Source organism: Anguilla anguilla, chromosome 15, assembly GCF_013347855.1.
Source record: "Anguilla anguilla isolate fAngAng1 chromosome 15, fAngAng1.pri, whole genome shotgun sequence".
Lineage (NCBI taxonomy): Eukaryota > Metazoa > Chordata > Actinopteri > Anguilliformes > Anguillidae > Anguilla > Anguilla anguilla.
In genome coordinates, this window is record NC_049215.1 from 1,542,778 (window position 1) to 1,557,208 (window position 14,431).

The window sequence follows — 14,431 nt, forward strand, 5'->3', positions numbered from 1 at the left end:
CTGCCTTAATTGAGTCCAATTACTCATTCAGCCATATGCGTTTAACTGCATTGAAGCACAGAATATAAGAAAATTTTTATTTAGACAATGCGGGTCACCATAGACGTCGGGTCACCATTGTGCACAAACCTGCATCCCTAATTCAGCAAATAATTTAACTAATTATATAATCAAGATCTGAGGCTGGAATGAAAACCTGCATACACACGGCCCTCCATGGCAACGAGTTTGACACCACTGATTTAGACATTCGGCACATCCGAGGGCGTGATAACGTTGTTGCCGACACATTGTCCCGTATGCACGAATGTGACAATAAATAGAGAATTATTTATTATCTTCAGGGTGGGGGTGTTACATCCCTGTGTATTATTCGGAACATTATTATTAAGGGATGTTACTTTTCTGTGTTTTTGGCTGGGTATTGCTGGTTGTTTGTGTTCCCCTATACAGGTGGTGATAAACATGTATCCTGTTGCCGGGTGACCTGACTAGGAGGATGCCGGTGTCGTCGCTCGGAGACCGGACCAGATGCGGCCGTAGCTAAGGACGCCGGCGACCGTTGCGGAGCAACGGTTAGAAGAAGATGCGGGCCTATATAACAGCTGGACGCCGTCATCACAGGAGAGCCATCTTTTCGTCTGCTACTGGAAGCCACGCTTGACTTCGCTCTGCTCCGAGAGTGCTTCAAGCTTAACAGTTTTTAATAGTAGCCCAGGATTAGATTAGTCGCGCTGTATCCGGCAGTACAGTACTTAACCAGCAGACATCACGTAATCCCTGCGATTGGACCTGGTGGAAAGGACCGGCCTCACGGAGGACTTGGACCGCTGTACTGGCTGCCCGGTGAGGCTCAATTAAATAGCCTTTGTGTCACGGACATTTTAGCTAGGTTGACACTTTTAGTTTATAGGAAATCATTAAGTTGTATATAATAAATAATCATTTTCTCTCTTTAAACATCTGCGCGTTGGTTGCGTTTACTCTGCTCCTGTTGGCTGTCATTGTGTATCAATACCATGTGGGAGAAAGGAGACTTACTATAGCTGCTGTGGACCAGAGCTCATATCTCAGCCCTGAAAATGGAAATAAATAAATAAAACAACATGTCCCACAGCTCCTTTTAGATAGCTAGGAAGTGAATCTGTAAAGAGAAAATGCCATGGAAAATCAGCTCCTCGATTTAGAAAAAAAAAACTTCACAAACAACCGATATGATGAGAAACATAGAGATGACAAATAACCTTACAGAAACATTCAGACACAATAATTACAAACTTATAAACAAAAATAAACATATAAGAATCGGAGATAACAAGTAGTGAAAACGGAAATTAATACACAAACATCAGCACATACGACCATGGTCACGAGGCAGTGCATGCGTCAATGTCAGGAGACTGCGGGAGTGCGATGGGTTTTTAAAAAAAAAGTTTAATTGTGGAACTGAAAGTGTTCAAACTCAAATGCCATTTTAAAGACGGAGAAGAACGCAGAGAGCCTAAAAACTGAAAAAAGAACGGAGTAAGTAGTCTGTAGTGGAGTAGGATGGAGAGAATATAAACTGAAGATGAACAGGTGAGGGGAAAGCTATAGTAATCGCAACACGCTTAATTCAGTAAAACTGGAAACGGACAAGAAAATACACGAGGAGTAGCCTACTAGGCTATCATCAGGTTCCCCATTTGAGACCGAAAACAGAAGTACGTTTTTTAAGTTTAAATAAACGGTTTACTAATGCATTTTTGTATATTTCATGACAATATTTACCTCGCTGGACATGACGTAGGCTATTTGCAATCCAACTCGAACTAGTGCGATCTAGTGGCATTCGTAATAATAACGTACGTCTCTTTAGAAAGCGTCTGCCAAATAAATGTAATGTAAAGTAAAGTAATGAAATAATAATAAATAATTATCTGGTTTGATTGGATCTGCGGCGTCTTTGGATACAAGTAGGTTTCTCGGGACCTGTGTATAGGCCTATCTGTTAAATGTGATTTAAGGGGAATTATTTATGGGTTAATATGCTGTTTAAAAAAACTTGAAACATGCTAAGTGAAGTTTATGTTGCCGAATGTTATAATGTATGAAGCACAATGATAGGGATATTGCCGGTAGTAGCTAGCTACGTCTTCAGGCAACAAACATGTATAGGTACTGACAACAAGAGACATATAAATATTGCATTTCTAATAAAACCAAGGAGACTCATATTAAACTTCTACACAAAATATATCCAACTAAGGCATTTATGGCTAAATTTACAGATATTGACAGCCTTTGTACTTTTTGCAATAAAGCTGATGAAACTCCTGTCCATCTGTTTTATAGCTGTGAAATAACAAAGAAATTCTGGGAAGATTTAGTATCTTACTTATTTCCAAATTCTAATATTACATATTCCTTCATGCTAAAAGACATTGTTTGTTATTATGATAACGAAAATAATAAAACATTGGAATATGTAGTTAACTTCTTTATTCTTATTGCAAAATTTTTTGTTCAGAAATTCTCTAACTCCCGTCCTGCCTTGCGTCTCTTTTTGATTGAACTGGATTCACTTCTATCGTCAATTAAAATACTAAAGGACAATAAAAGTCAAAAGTTGATAAAATATTTACAAAATTTTTTTGAAGAACCCCCTGTTGAAATGTAATTGAAATAATTGGTTAATTTCACTCCTTACCATTGTATATCGTAATGTATATTCATTTTAATTTAATTATCTGTACTATTACTGACTATGGAATGTCTGTATTCACTCTATTCTTTTCCTTACTTTAACCCTTTAACTGACTTCTCAACCATGCGGTAGAGCTGACTTTGACAGTGAAAAAACCTATGAGAAGAAAAAAAATCTGACCAGCATCCTGATTGGTGTGGGGCTCCAACCCCCCTTAATCAATTTGCATAAAAAGTATCTTCTTTTAACACAACTGTGTGGAGCAGCAGTTCCCGCACTTTACCCACTCTGATGACAGAGGCAGCACTACAAATCACTCCCCAAAGATTAGGGCATAAAGCAGGAATTTGGTAGGTAAGAGATAAACCATGATGTTTTCCAGATAGAAGAGACCTTAAAGAATAGGAATATGATATTAAATATCAAAAATGTTAAAAATCCATTGTGCCAGAATTTTACAAAAACATGCTCAACCGTGCGGTTGATATGTCAGTAAAGGGTGGAAATGACCACGAGGCAGGGCAGATGTTAGCATAGTAGTTAGCATGGTAGGAAGATGTTTGAGTGGAAAAAGTGAACAAATACAATGAAATTACATTATATTACAAAAACACAATATTATCCTATTACATTACACTTGTTCCTGGTGATGGTTATACACTTTGCTTTATGTCGCTCTGGATAAGAGCGTCTGCCAAATGCCTGTAATGTAATTATATGTTAAAATATGCCTTAGTATGCACATATTAAGGGGAAACATGTAGTGCAGTGTATTGTGACCTCTTCATTGTTTCATTCTTAGCGATGGACACCAAATTTTTCTATGGCAGAGGAAAGGGTAGCAAAGCTGTGGTCCCCCTTGATCCAGAGGAGTCAGACATAGAGGACAGTGATGAGGACTTGGATGATCCTGATTATGTGCCAAGGCATACAGGTGACACAGTTGAAGAGTTACCAATCCCTGAGCTTAGTGGCCCTGATACACACTCAGACAGTGCCCCCAGGAGAAAGGTAGCCAAAAATCAGCTTGTGCAGGTCGCAGATCAGGATTCTGTTACCCCCAAAAGTGCTGAGAAAAGAAAATTGTAGAGAAAAGTGGATATCACTTCAGTCAAGTTTCCAGAGCCTATACCCCCAGAAATCATTAAGGTTCAGACACCATTATTTTACTTTTCCATGCTATTTACTGATGAAATGGTGCACCACATATGTGAGCAGACAAACCTCTACTCAGCTCAACAGCTTGGATTTCCCATTAAAACAAATCCAAAAGAGATTCAAGAGTTTTTAGCCATATTGCTATACACAGGTGTGTTCCCATTTCCGTCCCTGGAGGATTACTGGAAGCCAGAGAGCCGCTTTGCTCTGGTTGCCGACATCATGCCACTACGCAGGTTCCGGGCACTGCGCAGTTTGCTGACAATGCAGACTGTGGAAACACTATCGACAGGTTCTATAAAATCAGGCCCATTTTTGACATGTTGAGAAGACAGTGTCTTCTCCTCCCAGCTGACCAAAAACAAAGTATCGATGAGGTCATGGTTGCCTACAAAGGCACAAGAGCAGGAAATCTCCGACAATACATTTCCAGCAAGCCAGATAAGTGGGGATTTAAACTATTTTGCCGAGCTAGTTCCACTGGGATTGTACATGATTTCATTTTGTACCAGGGAAAGACATCCTTTTTCAATGTCCCCCAGTCAGAAGCTGAGCAGTCCATGCTCATGGGGGAAAAAGTTGTGACCACACTCTGCAGAACAGTGGAGGAACCAGAGTCAACAGTTGTCTTTTGTGACAACTTTTTCACAAGCTTCAACCTTGTGCAACTTCTGGAGGCCACCACTGGGTTAAAGTGTTTGGGCACTGTGAGGAACAACCGGATGTCAGGAGCAGAGAACCACCTGAAGAGTGACAAGCAGTTGTCAAAAGAAGGAAGGGGAGCATTTGACTACTGCTGCTCAGGGGGAATTGTTGCTGTAAAATGGCGTGACAACAAATGCGTCACTCTCCTCAGCAACGCATGTGGGGTGGAGCCAGTTGGTGAGGTCACAAGGTACAGCAAGGAGGCAGGGAGGAAGATACCAGTCTCCTGCCCTGCAATAATAAAGGCCTACATTGAACATATGGGAGGTATAGATTTATCTGACATGCTTGTGCATCTCTATAAGACTCCCATGAAATCACGACGCTGGTACCTACCCCTATTTGGCTACATATTGGATGTGTCAGTCTCCAATGCCTGGCTGCTGTACAAGCGAGACTGCCGCATGCTGCAAGAGAAGCCCATGCCACTCAAGATATTTAGAACAACTGTGGCCCGCACCCTGGAAGGCATCCACAAAACCCCGGCCCGAGTTGGTAGACCACTCTCCTCCTCACCTCCACCAGAGAGACCACCACAGAAGCGCAAAAGAGATGCTGCACCCATTGATGATGTCCGCTATGACAGTTTTGGCCACTGGCCAGCCTGTGGCCCACAGCGAGGGCAATGCAAACTCTGCCCAAAGGGGGTGTCACGGTGGAAGTGTGCAAAGTGCGGAGTCTTCCTGTGTCTAAACAGCACACAGCAGTGCTTTGTCACGTATCATCTCAAATGAAAGCTGAAAATGAGGCGAATAGGAGATTCCAAAACTGATCAGTTGAAAAAATATGTTCAGGACTGAGCATGAACTCAGATACCTGCAATGGGTGTTTTTTAAAAAGTTTTGTTCATGAGTTTATACTTAAAATAAAATGGCGATGTACCATACGGTGCCTGATTGTAAAGCAGAAATGACATACAAAGGAGTATATGTATACAGATGTTTGTTCCAAATCGTAGTTAATTATATGTTCAATATGAAATATGTAATCTAAATGAACTCAATGATACCTGGAATGAATATTTTTTTACAGTTTTGTTCATAGAAACAAAATAGTGCCTGATTTTAAAGCAGAAATGCCATATGACGCAGTATATGTCAATATATACAGATTTGTGTACCTAGCCATTGTAATTGATGGGACATTTACAGGCCAAAAACATGTTGATGAAGTGTAAAAAAGACCAATAAACTGTTTTAAGGTTTTAAAGAGAGATTAAAGTGATTGTGTTTCAGGAAAAATGTTCAGAAATATAGCAATTTGTGAATAGCATCTTTTACAATAAACTGACATCTCAACCGTATGGTAGAGGTCCATAATTTCTAAAAAAGGGGTCAAGTTATGAAAAAAACTGTTAGACATTGTTATTTGGTGCTCAAGTAATAGGTATTTATGGTTAAATAATTTTTTCATCACCTATTTCAATGAGTGACAGTTAAAGGGTTAAAAAAATTTTTTTTAAAATTTTATTTATTTTATTTATTTTTTTACCTTTTGATCTTTGGTAATTTATTTATTTTTTTCCTATTATTTTATATATTGTACCATGTCTTCTGTGTTTCAATAAGATACAGTAACATTTGAAAAAAAAAAAAAAAAAAACTGACAAGAGATTAGCCTATAGTATAGTATATACGTTCGCAACCTACCTTGCTAACATTCTACACAAAACATTGTAATGCTACACAGGGGGGATATCCAGGTGCATTACCACTAAATGTGTGTGTGTTTATGTGTTTATGTACAAAAGAAAAAAATCCCTGTAGGCTACTTCCCAGTGAACAAATATGCGTGCTCACCATAAATATTTGGAGAGTGGAGTCAAAGTAAAAAAATTTTTGTCTGTACTCAGGCAGTTTGGATTTGTGACCAAACGTATACGGACAGCATTTGACTTTTTATTGTTAGCATGTCTATGCATGTTTGTATTAAAATACAATGTTTAAATAACAGCACTTTTTGTTTTCAGAAATTAAGAAATAATTTAAACACGTGTACAATAACCCGAATAGGAACCTGTTGATTCATCTCAGTCTTTAAAATACCTCAATTAAAATACCTCTTTATGTAGACCTGTTTGCAATATAGCACAATAAGCACAATGTGAATTGGGGTATTTATTCTACATTGCATGCATAGCTATTTCTGACATAATGTGGCTGAAGAGGGCAAATAATCCAAACGTGAAAAGCACCTAATTAAGAAAAATAACAGCTCGTTAAAATTCTGGTATCGCAATTGTGGTTAGAATGAAAACCAGCATACAGGTGGGAAACAGGACCGAGGTGGGGAACCAGATCTTTTAACAGGTCTGCTTTCAGATAAAAAATAAATCAATTTTAAAAAAATCAGTTTATGATATTTGGTGAAGAATTCGAATTATGGTCATGTATACCAGGACTATTGTCATTAGTTATAAAAATGCAGTGTTTTCCTAAGCGTGGGTTTTGTGTGCCACAAACCCTCCCCTACAAAACGATACAGAACATGTCAGTTGTTGGTTCCTCAAATCAGACTTTTCATTGAATGTGCATTCACCTACCTTTACAGTGTATACAGAATTATTGGCACTGTCAGTTGATATGAGCAAAAATGTGGATGACATTCACTTTATAAAATGTTTTCTATGCTCAGCACTATGAGACGATTATATAGTTTTATTGTGAAACCATTGCTTAGAGGAGAAAAACTATATTTTTTATTGAGAAAATGATGCATGTCATAACTCTTGGCACCCCTTGCATTTAGTTCTTAGTGCTGTTATCTTAGCAAAGGGAGGATGCACTGAGCCTTCTCTTATAATGCCTGATGAAGTGGGAGAACACATACGGTGCCTTCGGAAAGTATTCAGACTGTTATGTTTCTGTTGTCACTTCACTTTTTAGTTTACTATCTGTTTTTCTCCTGCACAATCTTTGTTTCGGTTTGTAGTATGGGCGTGGTTTTCTCTTTCTCTCTCTCTCCCCTCAGCTGATCACTCTCACCTGTTCTGGCCGCATTCTCATGCACTGGCTAATCACTAATTTCATTCACCTGTTCCCTGTTTGCATGTTCACGCTCTGTTCAATTATCTCTCATTTCACTTACCTGGTTTCCTTGGTATATATTCTCTGTCACCCTGTTCTTCCGTGCCAGATTGTGCCTCCTGTTTACAGTGCCTTTCCAGTGTTTACGCTCTTGTTTGTTTGACTCGTGTTTAGATCTTACCTGTTTTCCCGACCACCGATTTTTGCCTGCTGTCTTTGTTTTCCTGATTTCCTGTTCTGACATCCGCCTGTTTACCGACTTTGATTTTGCCTTCCGATTTTGTACTTCTGCCCCGGTGGATTTTTCTGGTTTTGATCTTTGCACGAGCTGACTACGAGACTGCCTGCTGTATTGTGTACTTCCAAATTAAATATCTCCTATGGGAGTTTCACCACTCTGTTGTCCGAGTCTGCATTTGGGTCCACCTCACCTCGACCTGTGACACAGACCCTTCACTTTTTATACATTTTGTTACATTACAGCCTTATCCTAAAATTGATTGATGAGAATAAAAATTAATTTAATCTACACACAATACCCCATAATGACAAAGCAAAAACAGGTTTTTTGAAATTGTTTTGCAAATTTATAAAAAATAAACTGAAATCACATTTACATAAGTATTCAGACCCTTTGCTATGACACTCAAAATTGAGCTCAGGTGCATCCTGTTTCCATTGATCATACTTTTGATGTTTCTGCAACTTGATTGGAGTTCACCTGTGGTAAATTCAATTGATTGGACATGATTTGGAAAGGCACACACCTGTCTATATAAGGTCTCAGTTGACAGTGCATGTCAGAGCAAAAACCAAGCCATGAAGTCACGTAGACCTCTGGTACAGATCTGGGGAAGGGTACAAAAAATTTCTGCAGCATTGAAGGTTCTAAAGAGCACAGTGGCCTCCATCATTCTTAAATGGAAGAAGTTTGGAACCACCAGGACTCTTTCTAGAGCTGACTGCCCTGGCAAACTGAGCAATCGAGGGAGAAGGGCCTTGGTCAGGGAGGTGATCAAGAACCTAATGGTCACTCTGACAGAGCTCCAAGGTTCCTCTGTGGAGATGGTTGTCCTTCTGGAAGGTTCTCCCATCTCTGCAGCACTTCACCAATTAGGCCTTTATGGTAGAGTGGCCAGACAGAAGCCACTCCTCAATAAAAGGCACATGACAGCCTGCTTGGAGTTTGCCAAAAGGCATCTAAAGGACACTCAGACTATGAGAAACAATATTCTCTAGTCTGATGAAACCAAGATTGAACTCTTTGGCCACAGTGCCAAGCATCACATTTGGAGGAAACCGGGCACCGCTCATCACCTGGCCAAAACCATCCCTACGGTGAAGCATGGTGGCAGCATCATGCTATGGAGATGTTTATCAGTGGCAGGAAATGGGAGTCTAGTCAGGATCGAGGGAAAGATGAACAGAGCAAAGTACAAAGAGTTCCTTGATGAAAACCTGCGCCAGAGCGCCCAGGACCTCAGACTGGGGCGAAGGTTCAGTTTCCAGCAGGACAACGATCTTACGCACAAGACAATGCAGGAGTGGCTTCGGGACAAGTCTGTGAATGACATTGAGTGGCCCAAGCCAGAGCCCAGACTTGAATCCGATCGAACATCTCTGGAGAGACGTGAAAATAGCTGTGCAGCAATGCTCCCCATCCAACCTGACAGAGCTTGAGAGGATCTGCAGAGAAGAATGGGTTAAATACCACAAATACAGGTGTGCCAAGCTTGTAGCGTCATACCCAAAAAGACTCAAGGCTGTAATTGCTGCCAAAGGTGCCTCAACAAAGTGCTGAGTAAAAGGTCTGAATACTTATGTAATTGTGATATTTCAGTTTATTATTTTTTATAAATTTGCAAAAATTTCTTTACCTGTTTTCGCTTTGTCATTATGGGGTATTGTGTGTAGATTTGAGAATAAAAACTAATTTAATCAATTTTAGAATAAGGCTGTAATGTAACAAAATGTGGAAAAAGTAAAGGGGTCTCTGAACACTTTCCGAAGGCACTGTACAGGGATCTGAAACGATCTCTCCTTGCAGAATCTCTCCACTTGTGGACTCTCCTCTTCAGCTTTTCTCACAGGTTTCAGTGGGGTTTAGGTCAGAAGACTGGGATGGCCATTGCAAACGCTTGATTCTGTGGTCAGTGAACCATTTTTCTGTGGATTTGGAGATGCAGTTTGGATCATTGTCCTGCAGTCAATGATGCGGTGTGTTCTAATAAGGATACAGGGCCTGCCTTTGGAAGTCAAACAGCCCCACAAAATCACAGATCCACCAACATACTTCACAGTGGGCATTAGGATCTTTTATGCATGACCATTTCTTTTTTTAAACAAACCCACCTGTGGTGTTTGTTGCCTGAAAGCTCTGATTTTGTCTCATCTGACCATAGAACCCCGTTCCAATGAAAGTTCTAGTGACGTTTCATAAACTCACTTACATTTGTGGTATGATGACAGAAAATTTGTGGTTTGATGATGGCAAATTCTGTCTGCTGGCAAGCCTTCCAAATAGCTTGCTGGCATGGAAGTGGGTTTTATGCAGCCCCAAGATGCAGCCAACTTCTGCAATTCTCCAGGTGTGATTGTTAGAAAAACGTTTGCATCTTGAACTGTCCTCACTCTGCGTGGGGGTGAAATACAAATTTTGGGTCCACTTCCATCACAGCTCCACTTCTAAATTATTGCACTAGTAGTGGAAACAGGTATGTTTAGACATTCACCTATTTTTATTGCCATTGCCTGATTTAGGAAGGTCCAGGTCTTTGCATTTGTGTATTCTCTGATCTTCACCATGTTGAGGGAGTTTGGCTTGCGAGTCAAATCATATTTATACCCCAGTGAAACAAGTAATGGATGATTATGTAAGACCAAAGTGTGCTGAAAAAAATTAAATCAGACTGGGAATATACATTATTTATTTATTTATTTCGGAAGAATTTCTATGCGCACCAATAATTGTGAATTAAGTTTTTGAGAAACGTTTATTTAAGAAGATTTTTTCTTTTAATAATTTTAACTCAGTTCATACTTAGATATCTGTGATATTTTGAGCTGATAAACATCAAGGCATTTTTTAATAGCCCTTCCTGCTCATCTTTGCAGAATGTGCTGATAATTCTGGCACTGTTAATGCATGTTCATTTCTGGAACAGCCATAACATAAAGATTTTGTCTAAAAGCTACGAGACCCAGCAGTGTCACCTTGAAGTTCATTGTTCCTCAAAAGCCATTTTTACATTACATTACAGGCATTTAGCAGACGCTCTTATCCAGAGCGACTTACACAACTTTTACATTGTATCCATTTATACAGCTGGATATATACTGAAGCAATTTCGGTTAAGTACCTTGCTCAAGGGTACAACGGCAGTGTCCTTACCCGGGAATCGAACCTGCGACCTTTCGGTTACAAGCCCAGTTCCTTACCCACTGTGCTACACTCCGTCCCCCGTTTTAAAGGTGAAGGAGAAAGAAGAGGGTGAACAAAGGAATTAAATTGAATGAAAGTTCACACATGGTACGATTTAGGTATAATATGCCATTTTCAAATCTCCCAAAAAGTAATTTAAAAAAAATGGACACCTGCTTCTGTCACAGAAAAACAGACCGAACAGTTTGTCAAACAGCATTGAACAATCATTGATTTTGCACTGAAAACAGACGTTAATCCAGCGTAAATTCAACAGGCTACTTATTAGTCTGATGGCTCATGAATATAACTGAGTACTGGGTACTGTATAAATAATGGTAAAGGTAAATAAATTAAAGTAACGTGGGTGAACTCAATCAAAGTGATGACGCTTCAGCACTAACATCCGTGGATGGCGGTATGAACTGAATTGATGCACCAGCGTTTAGTAATCAACGTCCATGTTAAATTAGCCATTCAGTCCTTTGTTTTCTGGTAAATGTTTTTTTTTTCCTTTTCCATCCAGTGTAATATTTCTCATAAAAAACACATTTTCAACGTACAAAAATGCCAAGTTACTCACACATACAAGACATACACTGTCTATAACTCATTCATTCAAACTGGAAAAATCTAGGCCTGCCATTAAAAGTACTGATATCAAAATGCCGCCAAGTTACTGTACTACGAACAGTATAAGCTATCTTGCTTCACCAAAATTAAATATCTGTATTCAAAAGCAATGCTACCCAACTAAATTATCAGGAAAATTGTAGAATTAGAGCTCTGTGGGTCGCAAATTATGTACCCTTCTGTCCTGCTCCGTTTTCTGTTATTTCGTCGAGATGCACTTTTAGTGTTTGGAGGGTGGGGCTGTCCACGAGGGTGACTGGTGCCAAGTGGTCGGGTAGTATTTGCCTTCCAAAACCACGCCCATTTCTCTGTCACAGTGCTAATAAGTAATGTGTCTCAGAGGAGTCTTTAAATATTTCACAGACAAACAGATACGATGAGAAACATGCAAATAACAAATAACCTCACAGATTGTCTAAAAAAGGAAAACAAACAATCAATGACTGGAAATGGCACATACCAAACGTACAGACATCATAATAGCAAAATCCACACCAAATCTTATAAACAAAACCAGTCAGTTAAAAATTGGAGATAATAAATAACTTTAGTATTAACAGAAATTACTCACCATAAACTTTAGAATATTGCATAACAGCTGTAACTGATTATGTTAGTGTTTTTGCCCACATTAAAAGTAATGTAGGCAAAAACACAAAGACAATTCAGCACTAACATCTGTGGATTTTATTTCAGTGAATCTATTTCTTAACTAAATTAATATATCTGTTTATTAAACAATTTACATGTTAAATTCAGTTCATGGTTTTGTCAGAAAAGTTTCTTTCTTTTCCAACTAGTGTCATATTTATTAATAAACTTATTCTTAAGAAAATAATTAAGACACATTAGTAACAACTGGATTTTCCCACATGGCACTAATAGGCTTATGGAAGCCTATTTCTCTTGAACAGAGATTTATGGATAGAAAAACAGTTTTGTTGTACATGATGAGCATTGTGTTGACAGGGAAGTCAGAATTTAGTTTTCTCTATAATGAAGCAGTTTGGATTTGTGCAGATTGTAGAAATGTAAAATGTGGGCAGAATGTACAGAACATGGCATGTTATTGCTACAGTTTTTCTGTTAATGCTATTTGGCTAACACAGCAGGTTTAGTTAAAGCACAGTAGGATACTGAGGCCAAACTGGTAATACAGAGCTACACAAGCAATGCAGCATTAGTGTTACAGTTTTATAGTTCTCCATAGAGAAGAAGGCTGCACATTCGGTTACCTGTTGCCTAGTTAGGTCAGGCGATGGTTCCACTGACGGCACAGAGCAACTGACACGTTTTGATACTTGCAGGGACAACAGCAGAGACAGTTTCCACAGGATGAACGTTCAACTAAGGAACTAAATTTAACAGAGGTAAGCCCTAGTAGCCCCTTCACATAAGCTGTCTTTCTTTCCATTTGAAATAGGCTATTCAGTTCAATCCGTCATAGGCTATTCAGTTCAATCCGTCATAGGCTATTCAGTTCAATCCGTCATAGGCTATTCAGTTCAATCCGTCATAGGCTATTCGGTTCAATCCGTCATAGGCTATTCAGTTCAATCCGTCATAGGCTATTCAGTTCAATCCGTCATAGGCTATTCAGTTCAATCCGTCATAGGCTGTTCAATTCACTGTATCATAGGCTATTCAGCTCACTCTGTCATAGGCTATTCAGCTCACTCTATCATAGGCTGTTCAGCTCACTGTCATAGGCTGTTCAATTCACACTATCATAGGCTATTCAGCTCACTCTGTCATAGGCTATTCATCTCACTCCGTCATAGGCTATTCAGCTCACTCTGTCATAGGCTGTTCAGCTCACTCTGTCATAGGCTATTCAGCTCACTCTATCATAGGCTATTCAGCTCACTCTATCATAGGCTGTTCAGCTCACTCTGTCATAGGCTATTCAGCTCGCTTTGTCAAAGGCTATTCAGCTCACCTTATCATAGGCTATTCTGTTTATTCTGTTGTCATTGCTAAAACATTTAGAATCTGTCCCTTTAAATGTTCAGCTATTTTTTCTGCAGTTGAACATTGTTAAATATGATATATTGTTGAAATAATGGCATACATTTCATTAAATAATTTTACTATATGAGTGCCTAAATTCCTTGATCCTGGCTGCCACAAGATTGTCTCCCTCACACCCTGCTATTCACACACTACAGCATTTGTGTTATTATGATACACACCCTGCTATTCACACACTACAGTATTTGTGTTATTATGATACACACCCTGCTATTCACACACTACAGTATTTCTGTTATTGTAATACACATCCTGATATTCACATACTGTCATATTTCTGTTATTACAATGCACATCCAGTTACTTTTTCTCCCGCATTCATGATATTTATGTTTTAAAGAGTAACAGAAGGAATATTTGGCAATATCCAGGCATGAACCCCCAAAAACAAGCAGTGAGGTAAAGATAAACTCCCGGATGGGAAGAAAAAACACTCAAGCGGTCGGTGGCCAGAAAAAAGAAATCTCAGGAGGAATCCAGCTTCAGATGTGCATTCTTACACATTTTGATATTTGAATATTCTTCAGGGTTGATGTACGGATATCATTTAACTGTGAAAACTAGATGAACTAACCTTGAAAAATATCAACGTCTCCTGAGTTGAAAGCAAATTTTGCTGCTGCAATTACAGTCAGCACAAACTTTTTTGGGGGGTTCAGGCCTGGTAAAGCCATTGTAAAGCATCTTTGTGACAGCATCGTCACCAGAACCATAGTTTTTCCTATCACTGCTGATACAGAGTGTCTTCTACAGGATATAACTATTATGACA

At 39.2% G+C, this 14,431-nt stretch overlaps 1 protein-coding gene across 1 annotated transcript in view; it reads left to right on the forward strand.

Moving 5' to 3' along the window:
- Window positions 1–1,438: 1,438 nt before the first annotated feature.
- The window catches only part of LOC118214125 (NACHT, LRR and PYD domains-containing protein 5-like), a gene marked incomplete at its 3' end in the record, with an annotated part of 81,951 nt that continues 68,958 nt past the window's right edge, over window positions 1,439–14,431 (forward strand). The window contains exon 1 of the mRNA XM_035393740.1: window positions 1,439–1,524. The remainder of the gene's footprint in view (window positions 1,525–14,431) is intronic.